Here is an 8,585-nt window from a genome sequence, read left to right as displayed (position 1 = left end):
CTAAGCTATCTACATTCATCATAGCTCTTAGTCTTCTGAATATTTCAACCAACACTCCCTTTGTCATGATATCTGCAATATGATTCTCAGTTCTGCAGTGTTCCAAATTCATCTTCCCTTTAGGTACCTGCTCTCGAAGATAGTGGAACCTCATTTCAATGTGCTTGCTTCGACCATGTGCTATCGGATTCTTCGCCAGATTAATAGCTGACATGTTGTCGATCTTCATGGTAATTGCTCCATGATCTTTACCTGTTATCTCTTCGACCAAGTTCACCATCCATGTTGCTTGACATGCACAAAGAGAAGCAGCTATGTACTCTGCTTCGCACGATGATAGTCCCACTACAGGTTCTTTTCTCGAACTCCAAGCAATTGGTGCACCACCTAGCATAAACACATAACCAGCTGTGGATTTTCGATCCTCAGCATCACTACACCAACTTGAGTCGGTGTAACCTACTAGTTTGCATTCTTTTCCCTCATCAGCTGCAGGAAACAAAATTCCATAGTCAAGAGTTCCTTTCAGATACCTTAATATCCTTTTTACCGCTGCTAGGTGTGATACCTTTGGCTTTTGCATGAATCTACTTATCATACATACACTGTATGCTAAGTCAGGCCTTGTGTGACAAAGGTATCTCAATGACCCAATAAGTCTTCTGTATTAAGTTGGGTCGACATCCTCTTCATCTGGGTTCTTCGATAGTTGCAATCTTGTTTTAGCAGGTGTCGAAGTCCAATTGCATTCTTCCATCTCAAATCTATTGAGAATTTCACTTTCATATCTTCTTTGATGCATCATCAAGCCTCTACTACTCTTGTAGAATTCGATGCCAAGGAATTATGAAATTTCGCCCAAATCCGACATTTCGAATTCCTTGCTAGGATCACCTTTGAAGCCTTCGATCTCTTTCTTGCAGCTTCCTGTTATTAATAAGTCATCGACATAGAGACATAGTATAAGAAATTCACTCTTGCTTCTTCTTACATATACCCCATGTTCAGTTGTGCACTTCACAAATTCTTTCTCCCTTAGGAAGTTGTCGATCTTCTTATTCCAAGCTCGTGGAGCTTGCTTCAGTCCATACAGGGCTTTATGTAGCCTGTACACTTTTCGCTCTTTGCCATGTTTCACAAACCCAACTGGTTATGCAACATAGACTTCTTCATCCAAAGGTCCATTCAGGAATGCACATTTAACGACCATCTGACACATGTGCCAATTGTTCATGTTCCCCAGGCCAACAACCAACCTGATCGTTTCGATCCTGGCAACAGGTGCAAAAACCTCATCGAAGTCAATTCCTTCCTTCTGAAATAATCCTTTTGCCACAAGCCTTGCCTTGTGTCGAGTCACTTCACCTTTGGGATTACACTTCACCTTGTATACCCACTTCACATCAATTGCCTTCTTGCCTTGAGGCAATTCGACAAGTGACCAAGTATTGTTGTCTTCGATGGACTTCAATTCTTCATTCATAGCTTTTGCCCACTTCAAAACCTTCAATGCCTCAATTGCATTGACAGGTTCAACATCTGCATAGAAAGCATAATGTACCAGCTCACCTTCATCATTGACTACATCATCTGATGTAATCACACATTCTTGCAACCTTGCAGGCATGTGTCTTGTTCTCTGAGGTCTGCCTGGGCCTGCATCACCTCTGACTTCTTCTTGTCGAACTTCTTCTCTTTCGACTTCAGTAGCTAGTTCGTCATAAAGAATTCTCACTGAATCCCTCTTGACATTTTCAGTCCAATCCCATTCTTTAAGCTCATCTATGATCACGTCCCTGCTGATCATTACTTTCTTGTTCACTGGGTCGAACAACTTGTATCCTCCAGTTGAATGATATCCTATAAGTATCATTTGTCTCGACTTGTCATCAAGTTTTCTTCTCAACTGATCTGGCACATGTCTATCTGCTATAGATCCAAATACCTTCAGATGGCTCAAGCTAGGCTTCACACCAGACCAACATTCTTCTGGAGTAATTCCTTCTAGCTTCTTCGTCGGACATCTATTTAGAATGTATGTTGCAGTCGACATTGCTTCTCCCCAAAATTCTTTAGGTAAATGCTTGCCTTTCAACATACTTCTCACCATATTCATGATGGTTCGATTCTTTCTTTCTGCAGTTCCATTCTGCTGTGGAGTGTAGGGTGGCACCACCTCATGCACAATCCCTTCTTTCTCACATAACATGTCGAAGTATTTCGACACACATTCTCCACCACCATCAGTTCTCAAAACCTTGAGCTTTCGACCACTTTGTCTTTCGACCATAGATTTGAACTTGACAAATACCTCGATCACTTCACTTTTCTTCTTGATTAGGTAAGTCCATAGTTTTTGACTGAAATCATCTATGAATGTAACAAAGTATTTGTTACCTCCATTCGAATCCACCTAGATTGGTCCACATACATCGGAGTATATGACATCAAGGATTGTCTTCAACTTGCTTCCTGCATCCTTGCTGAAGCTATTCTTGTGCTGCTTCGCCTGCACACATTCCTCACATACCTCGTTTGGAATGTCTATTTCTGGAAGTCCTGAAACCATATTCTTTCTTCTCAACTCTCTGATGTCATTGAAGTTGAGATGGCCTAGTCGATAGTGCCATATCCATTCATCTCTGCTAGCTGCAGTTGCAAGGAACTCGTGCTCCATGACATTGAGTTCGATCTTGAAGGTTCTATTTTGTGACATAGGAGGCTTCAAGATTAACCTCCCACTTGCATCGACAACTCTCATCATCTTGTCTTTGATCGAAACCTTGTAGTTCTTTTCGACCAACTGCCCAATGCTGAGTAAGTTACTCTTCATGCCTGGTACGTACAACACATTGGAAATTACTGACCTCTTTCCATCTTTCCTTGTAATCATTACATCACCAATACCTTCAGCTGCTAGAGTATTGTCATTTGCAAATTTCACCATGTTCTTCATTGAGGGTTTTATGTTGACAAACCAATCTTTTCTTCCAGACATATGTGATTAGCATCATCCAAGTACCACTGGTCCTTGAATTTATCTTTGTCTTTTGTTGTGACCATCAACAACATCTCTTCTTCTTCTTGTTTTGCAAGCTTTGCATCACTTTCTTGACTTTTATTCTTTTCTGGACAAGCTGTCGAATAGTGACCATACTTCTGTCAGTTGAAACATTGAATGTGACTCTTGTCTGGCTTTCGACCACCACCTCTTCCTCTACCTGCAGCACCACCTCTTTGGTTGCCTTGGTAAGAGGGCTTTCTCTGATTCGACCAATTTCCTTCTTGCTGATTTCGACCAGTCGAATTGTTGTAGCCACCTCTACCTTTATTTCCAGTCCAGCTTCCTTTGCCTTTCTTTTCGTTTGCTGACTGAGCCTGCAAAGCCACATCGTTCTTCGACTTGCCTGCAACTCTTTCAGTCATTCTTTGTTCATGAGATTCAAGCGTCCCTTGAAGCTCTTCTTTTGTCAACTTCGACAAGTCCTTCGATTATTCTATGGCTACCACGATGTGATCGAACTTAGGGGCCAAAGACCTCAATATCTTTGAAACAACAGCTTTTGTTGTTAACACTTCTCCACATATCTTGATTTGATTCACTAGTTTCGTAACTCTAGTGAAGAAATCAGTTATGCTTTCGCTATCTTCCATCTGAAGCAGTTCATACGTTCTCTTGTGAGTTTGTAACCTCACCTCTTTCACCTTTTCTGCACCTCCAAAAGATTTTTCAAGAATCTCCCAAGCTTCTTTTGAAGATTCTATATCACTAACCTTTTCAAAATTGTCTGGACTCAGACATTGATGGATTATAAAGAGAGCTTTATAATCTTTCTTCTTCAATTCTTTATGTGCGGCCTTTTCTTCCTCCTTCGCACCTTCTGCAAGCGGTTCTATCCCTTCTTTTACAAGATCCCAAAGATCTTGACAACAGAATACAACCTTCATCTGCTTGCACCAATTCTCATAATTATCTCCTTTCAGAATTGGTAGTGTTGTTGGAAAATGCCCATTCAGACGATTCATTGCCATCGTCATTCGTCTTGCCTTGAATCGATTAACCAGAGCTCTAGATACCAGATGTTTGAATTAGACTCTCAAACCTTTGAGTAATTCCTTATCGTTAAAGATGACAATGAAGAAAATAGGATTAGGGTTTGCGGAAATATTAAAAGAGAAGGAGAAAGTATTTTCTGCAGAGTTTCTCTCTGCCCACAAACTATGGAAATTCTGTTATTCACTTGCAACTGCAACTTCTGTGAATACAGGTTAATGACTTGATTACAAATAATGAGGGTTACTCCCTATTTATAGATTTAGGTTAGCTTTCTCCCTAAGCCAAAACCCAAAACTATAAAAGCCCAAAATACCTATTTTGGAACTAAATCAAATCTAATATATTTTAAATCTAAATCAAATCTATCTAGATTTAAAAACAAACTTATGTGTAACAAACTTGTTGCACACTTCGACACACCTTGTGTTCGAGCAACAACCTGCTTCGACACAAGGAATTACAAATTAACATAAACCACCTTAAACCAGCTCTTTCAACCGCTGAACCCATTAAATCATTTGAACCTGCTCATTTCCTTTTATTTTTTCTGGTTTGGATCGGGTTTGCGGGTCTTGTCCACCCCTAACTATATCTATTGAAAAAGTTTTTTAAAAAAAAATTTACATCCCGAATAACTTAGTATTAAGTTATTTAGTGACTACAATAAAGATGATTTTAAACAACAGTGAAAAGCGATGGCCTAAAGTTAAAAAATCATTGTTTGTTTTCTTGAAATCTTTCAACAAATTATCCGATCCGTATTATATTTGAAAAAAAAATGCATTTCAAATAACTTATAAATAAATTGTTCATTGATTACGGCAAAAATGAGTTCAGGCAACCGTTTAAACGTAGCCTAAAGTAAAGAAAATTGTTTCCATTAGTCACCTTGCTTACCAATTTAATTTTTGGAACGTTTGGTGATTTGAACGGTTGTCCGTTCACTTTTGACAATATTTTCAAAACATTGTCTAATATAATAAAACCTATCAAAAAACTTATAACAAGTTATCTAATAAATAAAAATTTGATAAAAAAATTATAATATCAAAATTTTATAACAAATTATCCGATGAATAAAAATTTGATAAAAAATTATAATACCAAATTTACAACAAATTATCCGGTGAACAAAAATTTGGTAAGAATTCTTTAAGCGACATTCTCAGGTGAAGGAATATACAATTTTCTGATTTCAAAAATAATTTAATAAATAAATAAATAAAGTATAATTAAATATTTTGAAAAATGTAGGGTAGGGGGATAATTTTGAAAAACTTACTGAAAAATTTTCAATAATTAAATTTATCTTTTGATACACTGAATAATTGATATTATTTAAGTACAGCTAACATCTCATATCTCATGTTCCTAATTTGAACACACTCACATTTCAAAACACTTATATTTATTAGTTAAAATAAACATGGGTTCCACTAAACATGAATTTTAATCTATAAAAAAATATGTTGAAAAATGTGTGTTCCTACTGGTATTATTCATCTAATTTTTCACAATTTAAAATTGTTGGGTGAGTAACCGGTTCTCTTCCTCCTCTAACCTTGCAAGCCATTTGATTCCAAGATCACATCCTGCTTTTGCAGCTATCTGGAATTTTTCTTTTGCCATCTCTACTGGATCAATACCAATATTTTCTTTGCTCTTTCTTCGTTTTTGACCAACCGGACCTCTCTTCAAACTGAATTTTATTATTGGTTCTGGAATTTTCACACCTGACCCATAATATCTTCCTTTTATTGGTTCATACACTCAAAACAGAACATCCATCAACCTTATACAGTCAGAAAACATAAAAATACAGTGAAGAAAGCTATCTAAAAACAACAGAGGTAGTTTGTTTTAAGGCCTATTTGTATTGATGTGTCTAGTAATCTTGTTTCCCGATTATAATTCTCAAACCGTAGTTTGAGTTTTTATATCAAATGATGAGAGGAATAATAAGAGCTTGAATATTATTGTTAAAATAATATTAACCTCGATTTATGTTGCCACCTCTAAGCGAGTTCGTGCCAGAAGAAAATCCCATGGTATGGGTAGATCTCGATTCTGACTACCTCATATCCAGAAAAGAAATATTGTGTAGAAATGCTTAATTTCAACCAATTTTACATGGTACTGGTAGGCATTACAAATAGAGAGCTAAGCTTTTATAGTTTCTGTGGAAATATGCCCACATAAATGCTGAAGAATGTGCAACAGAAATACTTATTATTGAGTTTGAGGCGTTGGGCCAGGCTGTGTCACCATGTGGAGCCGCTCTCACTTCCCCCGCACCCTCTCATGGCATCTTTAGGTCGGGTGTGACTTGGCCCGTCTCTTCTGGACCCCAACTAAAGTTATCCCAGTTAAAATACTTTGTTGAGAGTCACACCAAACATCAAATGTAAACCTCAAGGCTCAAACAAAACAAAAAAAAAACACTTAATTCAAGTCACATTAACTTTCAGTAAACCAGTACAAGTCTTGAAAGAAAAGTTGGACTAGACATGCAACTTTGACAATAATTTAACTTCTAGGAATCAGCACATGAGTAATCAATGAAACACTTATTTGTATCTTTTCATGAAGGTAAAAATACTCCAGCCCATGCCAAAAGTGTCAGGTGATTTAACATATGCACTTAAAGAGCAAGTGCAAACTAGATTTCATAACAGCATAACCAAATGACATACAATGTAGGTGAAACTCAGTCTAACTCACCACACATGAAAAAAGAATGAACTTTGAAAAAATGTTGAAAATCCAACACTATATAGAAAATGATTTGTTTAACTTTGATTAATTGATATATTACCTTCTCGGATGCCCTATGGAAACACCACAATGCCGAAGCAATATCTTTCTTAACACATTCGCGAGTCAAATATACAACACCCAAAAGGTAAAGAGCATCTGGATGCAACTAAAACATAACACACACCAATAAAGTTCATCTTAGAAGTCAAATGTATATTTGCGCAAATGTAATCAAGCAAGAAAAAAACAAAGAAACACTGCTAATTCACCGTTAAGAATACATAATATCCCAAAGTAGGTAGAGCATGAAAAAACAATACATAATGGAGGATAAAGGCTGACAGCTGACTCACACGGCCTTATTTGCTCCAGGAACATGGTATTTCATATGCAATCTGGATAGCCAATACCTAGCATGAGTATTGGTGTTATCCGCCTCCAAAGCAAGCTCGGAATTCTCCTTTGCTGTCTATTTACGAATCCCAAATAAGCAAGGGTCTATTTATTGTTCTCTCGTATAAAATCTTAAAATAAAGAAGCAAATGGTGGCAATAGGTTAAGAAAGCAGTGATTACATTGAGAAGAGGGATGAGACGCCTATCGTTGAGCTCACAATAATCAATGACTCTATCAACCTCCTTCAAAGCATTCCAGCCTTTGGCAATGAACTCCATGGCTTTCTTGTTCCTGCTATGCAACCCTCTCTGCATATAATTTCCACTTTTGATAAGCAAATATGTTGAAACACAATATGGTGTTTAACTGTAAAAGCATAATAACATGCCTGTTGAGTGAATTGGAGACAAGAAAAAGCGGAGGGCTTCAGGACGAGCTTGGCCAATAATGCCCTAGACAGCATCTTGTTGAAAACAATGTGATATCAACTGAGATTTCCTGTAACATAGAAACAACAAAAAAACAGAAATCCATTAATACAGTTTAAACTTTGAAGCACCCTGCACGAAGCAACTTGGAGCAGAGATTTAAAAGAACACAAAGCATTATAGTTTAGGAACTAGAAAGTTTGAATACTCAACAATATCAAATCAGTTCAATTAGAAGTAGAAAAGTACTCATACAATAACTGTGTTTGAAACCCTATTTAGGAAAACCTAAAATTGCATAACTATAAAACTAAAATAAAAATAAGAACCTTAAAGTGAATGATAGATTCTCAAAAATATGAATGCTTTGTTTTTCTGATTAGTGAGTAATGGTGACCGGTGATAGTACTTATGGTGGTGCCGTGGTGGTGTTGGTCGCGATGGTGGTGGTGGTGACCGCGGCTAGGGCTCTTAGATGGTTCTAATCCGGTTTTAAACCGGTTCAAACCGGTTTAACTAAAACCAGATTACAAATAATTTAATTTTATTTTAATACTAGTATTTTATGAAATTGGCAATAATATCACCAACAACAAAGAATATACTACCACCAATTAAAACACCAATTAAAGTTTTTGTAATGTTCAGGATTCAAACCTGGTTTCAAGTGATTGTGAGGCGAATATGCTATCAACCGAACTACATATTTGCTTTGATTATAATTACTTTAAACTTAACTAATATAAAAAATAATAGCTGAACTATTAAAAATGATACTCAGAACCTATAATTTCTTAAGTTACATTTTTTTAACTATATTAAAATTTTAACTTTTTTATAAACTAACATTTTAAACTAACTATTTTTTATAAACTTACATCAACGTTTATTAACATTTTAATGTTTTTTATAAACTAATATTTTAAAATATATATATATATATATAT

The 8,585-nt window shown here is 36.3% G+C and overlaps 1 pseudogene; it reads right to left on the bottom strand.

The window, feature by feature from the left end:
* Nucleotides 1-5,497: 5,497 nt before the first annotated feature.
* Nucleotides 5,498-8,233, bottom strand: LOC131659174 (uncharacterized; annotated as a pseudogene).
* Between the last annotated feature and the right edge of the window lie 352 nt (nucleotides 8,234-8,585).

This window comes from Vicia villosa, linkage group LG3 (genome assembly GCF_029867415.1).
Source record: "Vicia villosa cultivar HV-30 ecotype Madison, WI linkage group LG3, Vvil1.0, whole genome shotgun sequence".
Classification (NCBI taxonomy): Eukaryota; Viridiplantae; Streptophyta; class Magnoliopsida; order Fabales; family Fabaceae; genus Vicia; species Vicia villosa.
This window is presented reverse-complemented; position numbering and strand designations above follow the sequence as displayed.